Raw genomic sequence first — 20414 nt, forward strand, 5'->3', positions numbered from 1 at the left:
CAACCTCCCCTTGGAGGCTACTGTCTAACATACTGGTCTGAACACACCAAACTGGTGTAACAAAAAATCAAAGGGAATTTTTACTCTAAAGGAAGCATTTTATGTATCCCAGTTCAACAGCACCCTAATGGTTGCCATTGTTGCCATAAATATTGGAAAATATGGATTATCTAGTTTAGAAGTAAAGTATATTGCAAAGGTTTTGTGTTTTTATTAGATTTTGCTATTGATTTATTATGTATGTTTGTTTCATTGTTTAATGAAATTTTATTCAATCATGTCTAAAATTTTTGTAAGGAAATAGTGACATAACAAACAACAATTTGAAGCCTAAGGCTATAAATAACTCTCATAAGATTGATGACAAAGAATAATTACATTATGACACATTCTAATACACTAGTGGGACAAAGGACAAATAAAAGGAATGCTACTTATTCATACATTTTCCTTGAGCTGATAATCTAAGTTGGCCTCTGCCTTTTTGTATTATGTGTGAAACAATGTACAAATACAATAGAAAGAGGTAATAATATGATAAAGCGACATTTATAATCTGACACAAAATACTGATTTTTTTGGTAATAACTGACAAGCAACAGTTTTTCTATCTAGGTTGACATGTTAAATATTACCTCACATTTGTAAGATTTGTAAATTGTAGCATAATTCAAGAAAACACTCCTGATCCAAAGAACTTCCCAAGATATCAAAGGTCAAGGTATATTTGAAGATTTTTATTTATATACAAAAACAAAACATCCTGGAGGAACTCTTTGAGTTCAGGGTTCCACAGAGAAATAGAACCAATAAAATTGTAAAAATTAATAAAAAGAAACCTTAATTAAAATAGAGTGGAGACCAAGGAAGAGCTCTCACACCTTACAATGATAGCAAAGCCCAACAGGAAAAAGAAAGACTCTTTCTTGCTGCCTGGCAAAGCTCAGCCAATGAAAAGCTTGAGAATGAGGTAAGATATCAAGAGGTCTCAAGGGTTATTGAAAAGCAGTAATAATAACTCTAGAATAAAATGAGACTGCAGTTTACATCTTTTTTAATACAAATTGAAACTGCTTTGAGAGAAGATTAAAAATGTTTTGAATTGCTGTCTGATAGCACATTCAATATAAGGATTACTGTTCTGCTACTTGATAAATTCTGCATTTCTATAAAAAAAGAGTAGCCTATATTGATAAAAGACTATTTCTTGAAACTAACACAAGACCTGTACATGAAACTGAATGTGTCACATAGCAAGAACATATTTTTCCACAGTTTTGTACATATGTGTCTTAAAATATATTTTTATTTATTTTGTTTTGATTATGATTTTATTAGGTCTATTGTTCCACATTGTCAGAGACACTTTCTTTATAAAACAGTAACTAACATCAATTAAATCAAATCTTCAAAGCCTATATTTCATATAATACATATAATTGTAGCTTATATCAGTTATTTTCCAGAAATATATTATCTTTTTCCTTGTAAGTTTTCAAAATATACGAATAGGAAAGAAACATTAATTTCAATTAAAAAAGCAGAGCTGAGCTCTTTTTTTTTTCAATAAATTTTGGCTCAAATGTTTGTTTATGGTGAAAAAAATGATTCTCCTACTGTACAAACACTCTATGCATCTTAGAATCTTGTATAGTAGTAATTTGTGATAATATTTTAGGCTACATGGAATACCTGAAAAAATAATTATCAAGTAGGTATTTTAATTAAAAAAAGAAAATTAAAGTTACAATTATGCACACTAATGATCTGCTTTCGAGTTTTCTTTGTGGGAATAAAAAAAAAAAAGATCAAGATAATAAGTTTCTCAAAAATCAGATCTGTAGAAAAAACAGCATTCACTTTCAAACAAAACTTGAAAATTACTATTCTATTATCATATCTTCAAATCACTAATTTTGCTAAAGTACCATGAGATGTCTACATAATAGTATGTATGTATGTATGTATTTATATCAGAGGTTCTCCCTTATATGTTTCACAAGGCAAAAAGAGAATGACTTCTTTAAAATAAAACATTCTGTTTAAAGCACGGACTAAACATACTGACATGTAAAATAGCATACCAAGTGGAATTTTCATTTATCACAGGTACAGTGATTATTTAAATATTTTTGTCCTTTGACATATTTGAGATGTTTAAACAAATATTATGACATGAGTTAATTTTAAAAGTATTTTAGAAATTACAAGGGTTATAATAAACTACTAAGTTTATACAAATTTAAAAAAATCAATCTTAAAATATTGATCAAGCTGCAAATGTAAACCTATATTTTAATGAGTTCAATTAAATATACCTTGGGGATGTGCCAATATATATTGAGCAAACAGGTAGTAGATGAAACCTATAGAAGCTTGATTAAAGGAAGAAAAATGTATATGAACAAATAAAATTTCTGGGCTAGGTTTAATAAACTCTCTTGAAATATACTAGTCAAAGTTATTTTGTTTTCTTATATCTGATCCAAACTAAAGATTTCTGAAACTCTACCTATATCAACAATTTTCATTTATATTAGTACTAAATATGTTAATAAGAAGAGTCTTTAATCATTTCAGGTCATTATATTTCACTTTGTAAATCATTTGTTTCTATTGTAATTCAGTAAATATTTATTGAGCATTTGTTATGCACCAGGGACTCTTGAAGACAATGGTGATAGTTGCAACCTCTGTTTTCATAAACTCCCAGTCTAGGAAAGAATGTAAATTTTAAACAACTAATTACATGTGCAATGAATTCATCAAAGGAGAAGAAATAAACATTACAGGAACACATACAAAGGAGATTTAACCCAATACTAGGGGATCAAGCAAGATAATGTACAAGAAATGATATATTAATGGAGATTCAAAGGAATGAGATAAAAATGTACCATGACTATTTTATTTCTATTAAATTCTCATATATATATATATATATATATTTTTATATATATATATATATATTATTTTTTTTTTTTTTTGTGGCCTCTCCCACCACAGAGCACAGCCTCCGGACGCGCAGGCCCGGCGGCCATGACTCATGGGCCCAGCCGCTCCGCGGCACGTGGGACCCTCCAGGACCGGAGCACAAACCGGCGCCCCCTGCATCGGCAGGAGGACTCCCAACCACTGCGCCACAAGGGAAGCCCTACAATTTATTTTTTATTTCTACCTTACCTGAAGTATGTATTTTTCTTTTGTACATCATGGTCTCTTCTTTCTTTTCTTATCTTTCTTTTATTTTTTGGAGTTTTATAATTTACTATAGAGATTGCTTTCTCTTATTAATTTGTTAGCATTGCTATACTTTTAATTTAATCAAGTATCTTCCCTGTTCTGGCATTCATACTGAAATACATATTTTCTACTAATACATGACAGAAAGATGTCACGTTTCCAGAAAATTAAATAACCATTGACATGGCAGAGAGCCAAATTTGTGGAGGCAATTAAGTGAAGACAACTTGGGGGTATCTCTATTAAGTCCAGACTGTTATTCTCATCTGCTCCCTTATACTCTGCCTGGTGTTACATTGGTCTTTCCAATATTTGACCTTCTATTACAGCTGACTTTAAGTCATAAAAAGATAATGAGCCAGTTCTCATGAGAAACTGCTGATTCATACTGGAAAACTGGAAGCCATTGATGTTAGTAAGAGGGTGCTTTAGGGAAGGGTTGTGAGGAGTCCCTGATTCAGATTTGTTTTATCTGTGTAAATATAAGTTATTTAAATATAAGTGCAGGGGATACAAGTAAATATGTTTAATACTATTGGAAATTTAAACCATGATATTCCTATTAATTGGAAACTTGAGAAACACTCTCCAGGTGGAGTGCTATACCAATGGCATCAACAAGAATGGCAGTAGTCAGAGGTATGTAACAGTATCTCATGACTTTTTAGTTGTTTCCTATGGAAGTACAATTTTTCCCATCTTGGCCCAAAGCAGTGAAAGTGTTTCTGAATATAGTAGTACCATTTGTGTAATATGCCCTTCTCACTTTTAGATTATGGCAACTTTGTATCCATTAAAAAAAAAAAAAGTTTTCCTCTTGTGAACCAGGGAAAGAGAAAGCCTTTAACATTCTAAGGCTTTCTGTTCAGTAGTTCTTATGCTTGAACCCACTTCCCTAAAAATACTGTGGATCAAAAGTGAAAGAAAAAAGGTCCCCACCTTTCTTATGTAAGTTCTTGTCTCATGACTCCAAATGTGGGGTTTTCATGATATTCTTTAAATTCTTTTTCTTCATTATTTCAAAATGAGGATTTTTTTTTTCAAAAGGAGAAGTTGTGATTTGGTATTGTGAGTTTTCTCTATTCATTTTTTCCTTGCACTATATCTAAATGAAATTTCCCTCAAATTTGTGATACAGAGTGTTCACATTCCATGTTTTAGTGTTAATCAAAATATCTTCTGATTTTTGTTTCCTTTTAATCACTTCAAAAAACCATGCTGTTAAAAAATTCTATTTTAGTAAACTGACTTGGGATTCTAAAGAGATTTTATGAAATGCTTTTTTTAAGGTAATTTTTATGCAGATTAAGTGTTTTAAGGTAATTTTTATGCAGTTTAAGTGAAGAAAAAACAGTTCTAGTGGTAAATTAAAATTCATAGAAAATTAAAGGCTAAATATAAATTATGGTATTGAATTATTTTGACTTTTCAGGTACCTGGACAAAGCTTATATTTTCTTAGTCATGTTCTATTTTATTTTTGCTTATTTATTTTAAAGTTTCCATTTGTGACTATAGAAAAACTAACATTTACTGCTAATTTATATAGTTTTTTTTCCCCTTTTTTTCTCCTTCTGGTTTAGACTCTAAAGGTTTTTATTGTTTAATGCTGGACACACTGAATACTTCCTTCCATATTATATAAATCTGTAAGCATTTGAAATAAAGCCTTAACTTTCTGAAAACTGTGATCAATATCAGGAACTTTTGTGAGATTTAATTGAGAGATATGAGAGACATTTCTCTTTCTTCCTTTTTAAAATGACTAGAGTGAACTTTACAATTACATAGTATTTTCATCTCAGAAATGATCCCTATTATTTTTCACATTTAATTTTTACATGGCCTGGACCAACATAATCATACTGACTCAGGTCAGGTCATGCAATGGGCAAATGCCTATTTTCCTGGTGTTTATGATCCAAAAGAGTATGAAGGAAACAAAGAATATAAATACAGATGTATATATTATACTACAGAATGAAAGTAATGAAGACTATTCTGCTTTTCTCAAACTATATGCTAATTCATTTCAAAAAAATCGACTTACTTTTGGAATTACTCTGTTTTTTGGGTATGTTAAAGTAATTCTAAATAATTTTAACACTTACTTGTGACAGTAGCACTAATAATGACTGAGTACATATATTTTGGTCACTAAAACTATGATTGGAATCCATAAAAATTAACTGGGAGAGAGCTATTTTTCACACTGTAATGGAAAAAAAATGGGGTCCAATTAGAACATCTATTTGGGTCTGGAAGAAAAGAGAAGAAAGGATCAAATTAAGGACATAAGCCAGGAGACTAGTGTTCCCTGAATCAAGAGGGTTTATTTGAAGCCTGTTTTGGTCCCAGGTAGGTGTTCAGATTAGATATAAAATTTAGTAGCTTATATTCTCCACTGAGAGAACATGAATGCTGAGCTGATATTCTTAGCTACATTGCACTTATACTATTTTTCTAACTGAACTACAATCTTCCATTTGCCATAGAAATGATAGGATAGAGGGACTGCTTTTATTTGTTTTATATATAGATAGATAGATAGATAGATATACACACACACGTAAGAGTCAGGTTATATGTGTGTGTGTGTGTGTGTGTGTGTGTGTGTATACATATCTGACTCTTCTTTTGTAAATTAACTCTGTTCAGGGGATATACATATGTATCTTTAGGTTCATTTTGATAGAAAGAAACTGGTTCCTCTGAAGAAACTTAGTTGAGAAGATAATGGTTGAAAAACAGTTTGCGATTCATCTGAATTATAGATATATTTAATTGTCTTATTCTTGGAGTTCAAAACTAGATATTATTGATTCAAAGGTAATGGTCTCAAATATAAAATGCTACCACTAAGAATCTCAGAATAAGTAGAAGATAGTAGAATTGGTTGACTGTTGTGACTAAGCTGCAATTCTCTTTCTGTTTTCTACTTTTCTCAGGAGAAGAGTTTGAATTGACTAATTAAAGTCATGCCATTTTTGAAAGACTGAAGCAAAAACAGTTTGAGCATTCCTAGGATATGAAACAACATTTTTCAATGATAACATTGGAAAAAAATATTGGACAACAATGTACAAATGCTTATTAACTAAGAATCTGTATTGGGGTAAGAACCTTGCTTGCCTTTTCAGATTCCCTCAGTTTCATGTTCTTCATCTCTCATTGGTGCACTTTCCTTTCCTGTGTGCTTCCCCATGTTCAGACTTCAATAAAACAGCATACAAGGTGATCTAGGATGACCACATAGGGATGACTGCTGTGACTCAGACCTGTTTCTCCTGTCTTCTCTTCCAGTAGGCTGGTTGATAAATACTTTTATAACAATGGTAGAAGAACAAATGGAGATGTGCAAACACTAATGTGCTTTGTTGACAAAGACATGATCTCTGCATTCATCACACCTCCTAACTACTTGTCAAAGCAAGTCACATGGCCAGACTAATAATCAAGGATAGAAAGATAGACTAATTTCTAACAAGATGAACTTCCAAGTCAAATGACAAAGAGTTGAAACAGTGAGGGATGAAAACTATAGGCCTATAATGTAATCTACTAAATTTACCTTAACTCTGTAGACCTAAGGGAGTAATGGATTAGCACTGGTGGTAGTCCTTGGGTGTCTGACCATATATTGTTGGTTCTCTTAACAATGACGTATTTAGAGTAAATAATCCCTTGGATATATAAATCTATTTGACTATAACAGCTCTTTTTCCCAAGAGCATACACTGATATATGATAATATATCACTCTTCTGCATAACCTGTTGGCTTAGGTTCTTAGTCATATTTAATTATCTATCCACTCTTTACCAGAGCTATACATGATAAATAACCCCAGGGTCCCTTCAGTCTAGCTTTCTCTTTAGGTTTAAGTTCTTTATTATTAAGTTGATGCCTGCATATACATATAACATACTGCTCAGTGTAAAATGTTGGTGATATTTTAACTCAAGAATTCTGTCCAGTAATGCAGGTGTTAACTCACCCTCTTCATATTACCCACTGAGAATTGGGTCTTAGGAAACTAGTGCATAAATGCTGATACTCTGACTATGGTAATTGCTGATATTAATGAACTGTCTTTTGTTTCTGACCCAGGGGTCTTTTGTCTTCTATTATCTTTCATGAAATTTCAGAAAGATAATTAATTAGCTTTCAGGTAGGGTAAAATCTCTGATCTTTCACAGTCCTTGAAAAATAACTATATATATATATATATATATATATATACACACACACATATGTATGTATACATATACATACATATATGTATACATATATGTATACACACACATACATATATGTACATACATACATACACATATATATGTATATACACACACGTATTTATATATATATATATAATCAATTACACAATAAATCATTTATCTTGGATGCAAACCATGATTTAAGCAAAATAGAGTACATGGCAATTCTTTAGAACATGCTTTCAATGAATTTAAAAATAATGTGATATATAACAAAATATAGATATATAGCATAAAGTTTTTTTTTTTTAAATTGACACTCTGCATGACTATATTACAAGTTCCAAGTCACACCCTATTCAGTTTTTCCTTCTGCAAAATGGCACTAATAGCAATAAATATTTCACAGGGTGTTAATTGGTCTCATTTCCAAAAGTATAATACTTGGAATAGTGTTTGTTACATAAGATATTAAATTAGGGTTTTAAATGAGTATGCATTTCATACTGTTAAGAGGATGGATGCAGAAGCCAGACTGCCTAGTAGTCCATCCTCTTAAACAATGTAGTATGCTGCTTCATAAGAAAATTATAACATTTATTTACATATAATAAAATATATATATAAGACTCCTTGACATTTTTATTTTTCTATATAGAACTATTCACATGTTACATTTATTTTTATTTACTTATAATAAAGGTAAGTAATAACAAGATTAAGACAGCTTTATTCTGAAATATCTAACTTGTTGTGTACAGACAGCCAAAGTGTGATATTAAAGGTTACAGGAGAATATAGAAGTTCTGAATTGCATTGAAGCTTTCATAAGTCAGTGGTTATAATGACCAACAGACTCCACAAAACCTTTTACTCACAAGAGGAAAAATAGCACTGATTGGAGCAGAAGTGGAAAGATTAATGCACTTTTGTCCTTAAGGATTAGAAGAAAAATGGTTGTCTCAGCTCTGAAAGGAAGCACAACAAGCAATCCAAAAGCGTTATTTGTGTGAGGCAGTTTGTAGAATCTGCTTCATTTGTCACTGGAAGCAGTGGTTGAGGCTCGGAAAATTTGAGTTATGGTTCAGTCCCAGGGTCAGTGTCCACATATTCAGAGCAATACCTTAGGTTTAAAGGTGATTCACATCCTCAGAAACACTCAGCAGTATCATCAACCCTAAACTATCAATCCTTAACATGCAGTACCTTTGTAAAGGAAGATACAAATAAGACCAGATAAAATGGAAAAAAAAAATATATATATATATATAATATGTGCATGTGTGTATGTGTATATAATAGATACATAAATTTTTTTCCATATTGTAGCTATTAAACATTTTTAGTGAATGGTTAAATCATATGTATCTCTGAGAACATTTCCATTTATGTATATTTATTTCTTAACCTTGAACTTGAGAGTTTACTGCATGCAAAAGCTATTCCACTTTCAGGTGAATTGGTATCTCAGGAGCTATTTCCCTTAAAAAGGAAAAAAAAAAAATTGCTTACCCAAACCATAGACTATCTGAGATCTTTGAAGTGCAACAGCAGCTAGAAAAGGAGAATTTATACAGTATAGAAAACAGGCATTGGCAATCTGTATGTGGTATCTCCATCTCCCATTCCCTATGGTTACAAGGTGAGAGGTTACAGAAACCAAGTATGTTTCAAGTCACCAACCATAAAATTTGATAATGGTTAAAAAAAAACCTAGGTGATTCTTTGGTCATTTTTGTAGAATCAGCATCTAAAATCTAATATAAAACAAGGGCAACATTGATCTGATTGTGGATAATGCCTACCTGTATTATGTATCAATAAAATGACTTCAATATTTTAACTATTTTCAAATAAAATTGATTTGTTTATATAAACAATAAGCTAAATGAAGAAAATTCATTTTCAGGAAGCAACTTTACACTGGACCATTTATATGTGTCAAGCATTGTTTTAGACATTAGGCAAATAGCATCCCTGCTGTTGTTGGAAGAATTGTAAGATGCTCCCTGATTCCTACCCCCTGCTGTACATGTCCCGTAAAATTGACTTCTCTTGAGCTACAGGTGGGACCAGTCATTATGACAGAATACTCACTCCCTTAATTAGGCTATATTATATGGCAAAGGTAATGAGATAGTGCTTATTTTTCCATACAACAACCAATTCTCCAATCCTCTGACATCAACTGGGTGTATTAAAATTAAATTCAATTCTGAGAGTAACTACTTGGAATTGAGTGCAGACCCCAGAAGTTAAGAGCTCAGTTCCATAACATTGCCCCATCTCATATGCCAGCTGCAAGTGTGGTCCCCAGGTGACCCACACTTCTGCCCAGACAATTACAAATATGGGAGTTCCCACACAAATGACTCAGGTTCAATTATTTGCTAGATTGACTCACAAAACTTAGAAAAGCACTATATTTATGATTGCAGTTTTATGATAAAAGATACAAATGAACAGCCAAATGAAGAGGTACATAGAGCAAGGTCTGCAAGGGTCTGCAGCACAGGAGCTTCTGTCCCAGAGGAGTCAGATTGCCCTACTCTCTCAGCAAGTAGATATGTTCACCAACACAGAAGCTTCCTCAAATCTTGTCATTCTGAGGGTTTTTATTTATTATTATGATTAAATTTGTATTATGTAGGCATAATTGATTTAATCACTGGCTGTGGGTGATTGAATGCAATCTCCAATCACTCTCCCTTCCCCAAATGTTGAGGAGTGAAGCTGAAAGTCCTAACACTCTAATCATCTGGTTAGTTTTTCTAGTGGCCAGTCCCCCTCTGAAGCTATCCAGCCCCCTCTACCCCCATATACACACCTGAATCATCTCATTAACATACAACAGACCCTCCTATTACTCAGGAAACTCCAAGGGTTTTAGAAGCTCTGTGCCAGAAACCAGGGACAAACCAAATATACTTTTGATTATACTACAGATAGTCACTTTAATGGTTCTGTAACCTTATATAGCATTTTGTCTTAGCAGACTGAAGGAAGAGATTCTCCAGCTGCCCTTGGAATGGTATGAAGGTTCTAAGAACTGAGAATAACCCCATTTGACAGCCAGTAAGAAAGCAGGGACCTCAGTCTTATAACTGCGAGGAAGTAAAATAATACCTAGTAAACTTAGAAGAGGATGCTGAGCTTCTCTGATAAAATCATTGCCCTGGTCAACACCTTGATTTTATCCTGGTTGATACCTTGCCCAGAGAATGTAGGAAAACACTGCCCAGCATCCTGACCCAAGGAAACTCTGAGATAATACATTTGTGTTCTTTTAAACCACTATGTGTAATAATTTCTTACACAGCAATAGAAAACAAATTCACTTGTCCTCATGGAATTTATGCTATATTGAGGGAGACAGATAATAAATACCTAAGCAAAAGTTAAATAATGCAATTTCAGAAGAGAAGTGGTTTGAGGTACATTAATGTAGCATGGGTGTAAGAGGAGGTAGGTGTATAATGTCTAAATGATGAGGAGTGAGGATGCCAGGAGATCACTGAAGGTCCAGAAATGGGAGGGGACTTAGCACATTGCAGAAAGAGCCAAAGCGGTGCATAGCAGAGTGGAATGAAGCAGAAGGAACAGAAAGGAATAAGGTAAAGGAGGAGTCTGAATAGGAAGTAAGGGATCTGATAATGAAAACTCACAAGAGTCATTTATTTCTACCTTTTGGAACGCTTTCAACAGCTTAAGTGAAATCTATTCTGTAGACTTAAAAATGCTGGTCAGGACTTCCCTGGTGGCGCAGTGGTTGAGAATCTGCCTGCTAATGCAGGGGACACGGGTTCGAGCCCTGGTCTGGGAAGATCCCACATGCCGCGGAGCAACCAGGCCCGTGAGCCACAACTACTGAACCTGCGCGTCTGCAGCCTGTGCTCCACAACAAGAGAGGCCACAATAGTGGAGAGGTCCGCGCACTGCGATGAAGAGTGGCCCCCGCTTGCCGCAACTAGAGAAAGCCCTCGCACAGAAACGAAGACCCAACACAACCAAAAATAAATATAAAAATAAATAAATAAACGATTACTATTAAAAAAAAATGCTGGTCATTTGTGAAAGAATTTTGATAGTTTAGTCAATGTTTTACAACTCTGCTGGTATGTTTATTCTCCCTTAGCCAATGTTGCTGATGTATTTTTTTATATAAATTAATTTATTTTATTTATTTATTATTTTTTGGCTGCATTGAGTATTCGTTGCTACTCTATATTGCTCTGCACGAGCTTCTCACTGCAGTGCCCTCCTTTGTTGCAGAGCAGGGGCTCTAGGCATACGGGCTTCAGTAGTTGTGGCACGCTGGCTCAGTAGTTGTGGAGCACACGCTTAGTTGCTCCGCAGCATGTGGGATCTTCCAGGACCAGGGCTCAAACCCGTGTCCCTTGCATTGGCAGGCGGATTCTCAACCATTGCGCCACCAGGGAAGCCCTTGCTGATATATTTTATTTTCACCCAGTGGTCTATTTAATTTCTATACACAACTTTATATAGATGTAAAGAGAGCTCCAATCTTCTATATATACATTGGGAGTCAATAACAGTTGGTGACATTTTGTATAAGTGAGCTTTGGAATTAGTTAACAACGGTATAGTGTTTCTGATTTATTATGCATTCTTTATGATTGAATCATTAGGGAGTTATTCTTATATGTTTTGGCTGCTTTGTATTTATTTAACGACTTTTATGCACATAATATCTACAACTTCATTAACTATTATTTGATCATGATAAAATAATCATTAGTGACAGTGGTGTGCTGGAGCTGGCTTGCAATGGCTCATGAGAGTCCATTGTGAGTATCTCTTCCCAACCCCATGCTCAGTGATATCATGTTGGTATCTTGAAATTGACCATGGTGGGAGTAGCTACACCACAAAGTCTGCAAACAATACAAATATATTATTTCTTTCCTCAGAGAACCAGTTGTTAAACTTTGCCAGCATAGCAGTGATCAGATATGTCATTAATGTATGTTAATTAATATAAATTTCAACAAAATGTTTTTGTGTCATTGGTTTACTTTGATATTATATTACTCATAAAAGCAATTTTTGAAAAAAATATACTTTGCTCCAATTGCAATTTTTGCATCTGTAGTTATATGTATATCTTTGGTAGTCACATTTAATGTAATAAAATTTAATTTGCATGTGTAAGAAGTTAATTAAATAACAGTTTATTCTGCATGCTAAAATTAATATAGATTTATCACATTCAATTATATTTACTAATTAGAAAATCTCCTCTCCATACCAACATCTTCTTATTGCCCAATTCAATTATCATCCACGAACATAGTGTAGCTTTCTGCTTATAGGTAATTGTTGGTAGCAAAATAAAAAGTCTACAATGCCATAAAATTTTCCCATCATATTAACTGCAAAGGAAAATGTGCCTAGTTCCACATCTATGCACAAAGGAAACATAGAGAACAATTATTTCCTTCCCTACAACATTTAATTTTTCAGAGGAGAAAGCCAAAAAGCAAAAAAAAGGAAAAGAACATTTTAAATAACTTGCTAACAGAAAATGAAATATTGCATTTGTATCTCAGTGGAAAACAAGTAATAAAAAGGAGTAATATGATAGTTCTGTATTTTAAATACACTTTATGAATGGAGTGTCAGAATAAAGAATCAAAAATTATAAAACTGTGATATAATGTGGATTTATCTAAACACTATCTTGTTAATAGTAGCTTATTTTCCTCTCCAAATAACTGTGGGTTACACCCATTTACATGTTTTCACTCCAAAAATGTTTTATCCAGTTCTTTCTGGAAATTTAGATTTGGGATTTCAGTTGCTTGTACCAATTTCTGCCTAGGAAAACAATGAAAAGAATCATATTTTAACTTTTATTATGTAGCAGGCTCTATCATTGGGGCCCCATTTTCTTCCCTGTCTATGACAACTTCTATTATTTCTGATAAAAAGAAAAAAAAAGAAAAAGAAAACTATCCAATGCCTTTGGAATGAACAGTGCAAAGCAGTTTCCTGACATTTAATATACAAGACCAATTCATAAGCCATTTTACACACTCTACTCCTTTTCTCAGGCTCTTAAAATACACGTGGTTATTTACTGTACAGAAAATAAAATATTTTGTCAGCTTCTTTGATTGTTAGCTTGTTTCATGATCCCCTTCAAATAAAATTTTTATTACAATAAACTGGAAATCAAAATCTCAGGAATTTCAGTTTTAGAACTTGACGATACTTTTGAAAATTAATATGGAGGAATAAGCAAACAAAATCAATGTTAAAAATGACATTTTCAGTCCGACACACCAACTTTTCTATAACTTTAGTTTAAGTTTTGTCATGTCACTTCCCCGCATTTCTTATTATGTATTAATATTTAATGTTTTTGTCTAATATATTTCCTAACACATTAAATGCTGCATCTCTTTTTTACCTATCTTTTATTTGACCTGTTATATAGTAATCTCTTCCATCAGTTCTAATGAGTGTTTCAGTTGATTCTCTTGGGTTTTCTGGATAAAAATTACCTACAAATAATTGTAATTTATTTTTCTAATCTCCAATATTCATATATAATTTTTCCTTATTTTTTGGAATATTTACATTACTCAATCTCTTTATCTCCAAACTACATTGAATAATAATTTTGATAGGTGGTAATTCTGCCTTTTTTCTGACTTCGAGGGAAAACTTTTAATTGCTCACCTGTGTAGTGTCTTTATTATTAGTTTCAGATACAATCTTATTCAAGTTTAGGAATTTGTTCCAGTTAGGTAAAATGTTTTTGTTTTTCTTTAAAATGGATGTAGAATTTTATCAAACATATATCAATACAACCAGGATTTTCCCCTTTACTTCATTAATTTAATTTAATACATTAATATATTTCCTAATTTTAAAATATTATTTATTCCTGCAATAAAAACTCCACTGTTTTATTATATCTTCCTTTTATAAATAATGAGTTGTATCTGCCTGCTAATATTTTATTTAAAATGTTGGTTTCTGCTGCCAAATATGATTGATCTACAGTTTTGTGTTTTGTAAGATCTATATCTCATTGGTATTAGAGTTAGGACATTTTGTTTTCCCAAACATTTTTAAGGCCTATTGAATTTCATGTTATTTAAAAGTTTAAGTAACACAATGATACATATTTTATAAGTTTAATAAAATATGTCTATAAAACATCTGGGAATGATATCATTTCAGGGGGGAATAAACATCTTTCTACCTTTTAAAGCAATGCTGTGCCTATTGGTTAAGTCAGAATTATTACTATTCCCTCCTTAAACATTTATTTTGCAGAAATTTGTCCATTTTTTCTTCCTTTGCAGATCTATAGGATTAAAAAAGCTGAAAAAAATATCTTTCTATTTTCTAAGCATTAGTTTCCATCCTTGTTTTTGAATTTCTCAAAAGCAAAACTAGAGAATGCAAGTGATGTATTAAGAAACTATTCCCAAGAGTAATCCTCAAGGAAGAAAAGTAGGGCAAAGAAGAAGGAAGAAGCCAAGCTATGATGTTTCTTATAATATTCCATCTGAATCTGATCTCATGGAGAACTCTGGAGCATAAATTACACCTTTGAGATTATCCCAGCTATAGGCAACAAAACTAGCTTTCATTTCCCTACACTATTCTAACCTTGATTAAATGTTACCTGAGAAAGCAGGTTGAGGGGGGCCATTTGGAGGCAAAGGTATCATAAGCCCCCAAACCCTCTAACTGTTTGCAAAGAATTCTGGAAAATGTCATGGGTGAAGTCTTTAGAAGCTGGGGAAAAGACACACAGCACAGGCAAATGGATCTCAGGGTATCTGGGGAGCACAGAGTGTCTGTTATAACTATATTCTTTGATCATGACTTTGATCATGTAATGTACTGAGTGATCCACTTTAGAATCCAGTTAGATTTTGTATCTAATTAGCCATATGGATTTGAGTCATATACCTGTCTCCCTTTTGCCATTAACCTGTGATTAAGAACAGCCAAATATAAATAGATGATTAGAACTAGGGATATGGTTTTTGAACATAGGCCTGTGTACTTAAATAGAATAACATTTCTCTTCTTATACTATGTTTAATTGAGATAAATATATATACCTTATAGCAAAATGCACAATAAAATATATATATGTATTATTTGATTTCAAACATGAACATAAGTGTGTGTGTGCTTGTATATAAATATTTTTTTCACTTTATAACTTAGATTATGTCCAAATAGTTAAAGAGTTAATGAACTAGATTACCAGAATGTGTTTGTTATTACATATATGTGTGAGAGCTTTCACATTTCTTTTTTAAATTTTTGAGGCAAAATTCATGTAATAAAAAATTATCTATTAACCATTTTAAGGTATACTTTTTCCTTGGATTTAGTACATTCACAGTGTTGTACAAACATCACCTCTTCGAGTTCCAAGACATCTTCATCTCCCAAAAGGAAACCCTGTATATACTAAGCAGTAATTACTCATTTCCCCTTCATGCATCTCATGGAAACTCTTTGTCTGCCTTATGTTTCTGTGGATGTACCTCTTCTGGAAGTTTCATAGAAATGGAATCCTACAATATGTGACATGTTGTGGCTTCTATTATTTAGAATTTTTTTTTTATAGCTTGTCCACATTGTAGCATAGCAGGACTTTATTTCTTTTCTTGACAGAATAATATTTTATTGTATATGTATACCGCTATCGTTGACCCATTCATCATTTGATGGACACTTGACCTGATATTACATTTTGGCTATGGTGATTACTGCTTCCATGAACATTTGTATAAAAGTATTGTTTGAATACCTGTTTTTAATTATTTTGCATATATATCTAGTAGTGGAAATAGTGTGTCATATAGCAATTCTATTCTAACTTTTAGAGGAAATGCCAAACTATTTTCCATAGTGATTTCACAATTTTACATTCCAACCAAGCAAAATACAGGGTTCCAATTTTTCACATCCATGCTTACATTAGTTATTTTCTGATGATGATGAAGATGATAATGATTACCACTTCATTGTGAAGTGGTATCTCATTGTGATTTTGACTTGCATTTTTCTAATGACTAATGATGTTGAACATCTTTTCGTGTGCTTGTTGGTCATTTGTATATCTTCTTTAGGAAACTTTCTGTTCTAGTCATTGTTGCATTTTTAAATAATTGTGTTGTTTACCTTTTTGCTTTTGAGTTGTAGTAGTTCTTTATATATTTTAGATACTAGGCCCTTATAAGATTTGTGATTTACAAATATTTTCTCCTATCTGTACATTGTCTTTTTATTTCTCAACAATGTCTTTTAATATAAAAAAAGTTTAAATTTTGATGAAGTCCAATTCATCTATTTTTCTTCCTTTTGTTGCCTATGCATTTTTTGCTATTTTTAACATAGAATTACATCTTTATACAAACTCTCATATCCTCCACTCCTATGGCCACCACTAATGTTGTGTTTACACAATATGATTGATGACTAGTCCAAGTATGTACACCTTAGTCATTTCAAGAGTGTCTTCTGGACTGCCCTGGTGGTCTAGTGGTTAAGACTCTGCACTTCCAATGCAGGGGGAGGTGACGGTTCGACCCCTGGTCGGGGAACTAGGATCCCACATGCCACTTGGTGTGGTCACAAAAAGAAAAAAAAAAAGTGTCTTCCTTTTGGACCCTTGAATTGAGTTTGAGTACACCAGGCATCCTTAGTGGTGGTGCTAGGAGGTGTAGAATATAAAATTATCATATTGTTGTAGCCACATTTCCTGCTCCATGGAGAAAGTCTTCAATTAGAGAGAATCATACTAAGAAGAGAAGAGAATCAGAGATAGGGGCCTGAGATACAGTTTTGATTACTCAAGCCACTGGTTAAAGTGGTCTCTGAGGTCCACCTCCAATCCTCAGTTTACATTCAGTAAAATTGTTTAATACTGGGCTTCCCTGGTGACGCAGTGGTTGAGAGTCTGCAGCCGATGCAGGGGACACGGGTTCGTGCCCCAGTCCAGTAAGATCACACATGCCACAGAGTGGCTGGGCCTGTGAGCCATGACCACTGAACCTGCGCGTCCGGAGACTGCACTCCGCAACGGGAGAGGCCACAGCAGTGAGAGGCCCGTGTACCACAAAAAAAAAAAAAAAAATTCATACTAAGTAAAATTCTTATAGAAATTCTTATCCCTCTGATTTTTAAGCTGAGTCAATTTGAGTTTTCTTTCTAAGCATGCAAACGATCTAACTAATACATGGCTAATTTGAGCTACATAAAACATTAAAATGGAAAGTGATGCTTAATCAACTAAATTACCACTGTATTGATTTTATTTATCCTGTAAGTTAAATAATTAGAATCACTTCCTTGTCTCCTCAACAAGCACCACTACCTCATCATTCTGAATCTTATTCGTTATATATCATCATCTTTTTTTCTTCTTAAATCTGACTTCTGTTTCTGAACTAGCTCCAGTTATATCTTAAACTTGTCCACTGAAAGAAAAGTTGTGATTTAAGTTTGATTCAGGGATTCTACTGAGGACTATAGCCCTGGAAATAGCCTCTCAGATAGCTCTGAGGAACAGCTCTGAATAGGCAAGGGAGGAGCCAGAATATATATGAACTTTTTTCACTGGAAAACAAGTAGTCAAGCATAAAGACTTACTGCTAATCACAAAGAGCAGATCTCAAGTTAATAATTTTACTGCTTTTCTATGTATGGGAAGATGCAACAATCTGGGGTCATTTAATTTTTTTTATCTTTAGATATGTATCTTAATTATCTGGGGGATTGTATAAGCCAAGTACGAATGTTTCCTGTTTTTCTCCATCCTGAATTCCCCTCAGGTGCACTATCTGTGGGTGACTACAGTAGCTAATGGCTTGATTCCTGTAGAACTGTAATGGCAGGCAACAATTTTTTCTTTATAATGCTCAAAAATAACCCATCCCAAATATGCATAGCTTCTCTCTTATTTTCCTTACTTAATCACTTAAAATTGCCTGTATTTTCAATTGCATAAATGGGCACATTGTGTTATCAAAGTTAATTTGTATTCAATAAATGATAAAGCGGAATTTATATACAAAAAACCACAAAATATTATTGATACTTAAGGCCAAGAAATGCAGTCCAATAATATAAAGGAATTGCTAATCAAAAACAGAAGTTACCCTAGCTTTTCACACAAAGCTATCATTCTTCCCCATTTTTCTGGACCTCGATGCATCTTCACTGTCATTTGTTCCTCTTCATAATGGTGAACGTTTCTTCCTTGAAGATTCTCTGACAGTCAAAATATGCCTTTGTTACCTACAGTTATCAAAACTTAGAGGCTTAAAACAACATACTTTTATTATTTCACCGCTTCTGCTGGTCATGAATCCAGGCATGACTTAAATGGATCTTCTGTTTCAGGTTTCTCACCAGACTGCAATCAAGGTGTAAATTGGGGCTGGCACTGCTAAAAATTCAACTGGGGAGTAAGCAACTCTTAAACCCACTTATGTATCTGCTGCCAGTATTTATTTATTCAAAATATATTAGACTGAGAGTATCAGTTCCTTCTTGGCTGTCAGACAGAGACAACCTGCAGTTTCTTTTCACATGAGCATCTTGTTTCAACATGGCAGCTTGCTTCATCAAAATCAGCAAAGGACAGAGTCTGTTAACAGTAACTTCTTTTTTTTTCTAAACATGGAAGTAACACCCCATCATCTTTGCCACATTCTGTTGGTTAGAAGTCACTAGGTCCAACTCACATTCAAGAGGAGTGGTAATAATACATGGGCATGACTACCAGGAGGCAGGAATCACTAGAACTCTCTTAGAAGACTATGTCCACAGAATTATTACTATTATTTATACATTTTAAGTTAACATTTGTTTACTCATATATTCATTAAATCAGCTGATATCTGCTGAGTCTCTACTATATACCAAAGAGTATGTTAGGGTTTAGGGAATGAAGAGTGAAATGTATATAGTGCCTGCCTTCATGATGTTTACATTCTTGTCTAGAAATAAGAATTCCAAAGATAATTAGGTCCCATTTGTTTATTTGTTTTTTATTTCCATTACTCTAGGAGACATCAAAAATAAAATATTGCTGTGATTTATGTCAAATAGTGTTCTTCCTATGTTTTTCCCTAAGAGTTTTATAGTATCCGGCCTTACATTTAGGTCTTTAATCCATTTTGAGTTTATTTTTGTGTATGGTGTTAGAGAATGTTCTTATTTCATTCTTTTACATGTACCCATCCAGTTTTTCCAGCACCTTTTATTGAAGAGACTGTCTTTTCTCCATTGTATAGTCTTGCCTCCTTTATGGTAGACTAATTGACCATCGATGTGTGAGTTTATGTGTGGGCTTTCTATCCTGTTCCTTAGATCTATATTTTTGTTTCTGTGCCAGTGCCATACTGTTTTGATTACTGTAGCTTTGTAGTATAGTCTGAAGTCAGGGAGCCTGAACCATCCATCTCTGTTTATCTTTCTCAAGATTGCTTCAGCTATTTGGGATCTTTTGTGTCTCCACACAAATTTAAAATATTTTTTGGTTCTAGTTCTGTGAAAAATGCCAGTGATAATTTCATAATGATTGTATTGAAGTTGTAGATTGCCTTGGGTAGTATAGTCATTTCCACAATATTGTTTCTTCCAGTCCAAGAACATGGTGTATCTTTCCATCTGTTTGTGGCATCTTTGATTTCTTTCATCAGCATCTTATAGTTTTCAGAGTACAGGTAGGTTTATCCCTAGGTATTGTATTCTTTTTGATGCAATAGTAAAAGGTTCTTGAATTCCCCTTTCTGATCTTTCATTGTTAGTGTATAGAAATACAACAGATGTCTGTGTATTAATTTTGTATCCTGCAACTTTACTGAATTCATTGATGAGCTCTAATTGTTTTGTGGTAGCATCTTTAAGATTTTCTATATATAGTATTGTGTCATCTACACTTA

Source organism: Delphinapterus leucas, chromosome 4 (genome assembly GCF_059928025.1).
Source record: "Delphinapterus leucas isolate spDelLeu-1000000601 "Yukka" chromosome 4, BTC_Dleu_Yukka2, whole genome shotgun sequence".
Lineage (NCBI taxonomy): Eukaryota > Metazoa > Chordata > Mammalia > Artiodactyla > Monodontidae > Delphinapterus > Delphinapterus leucas.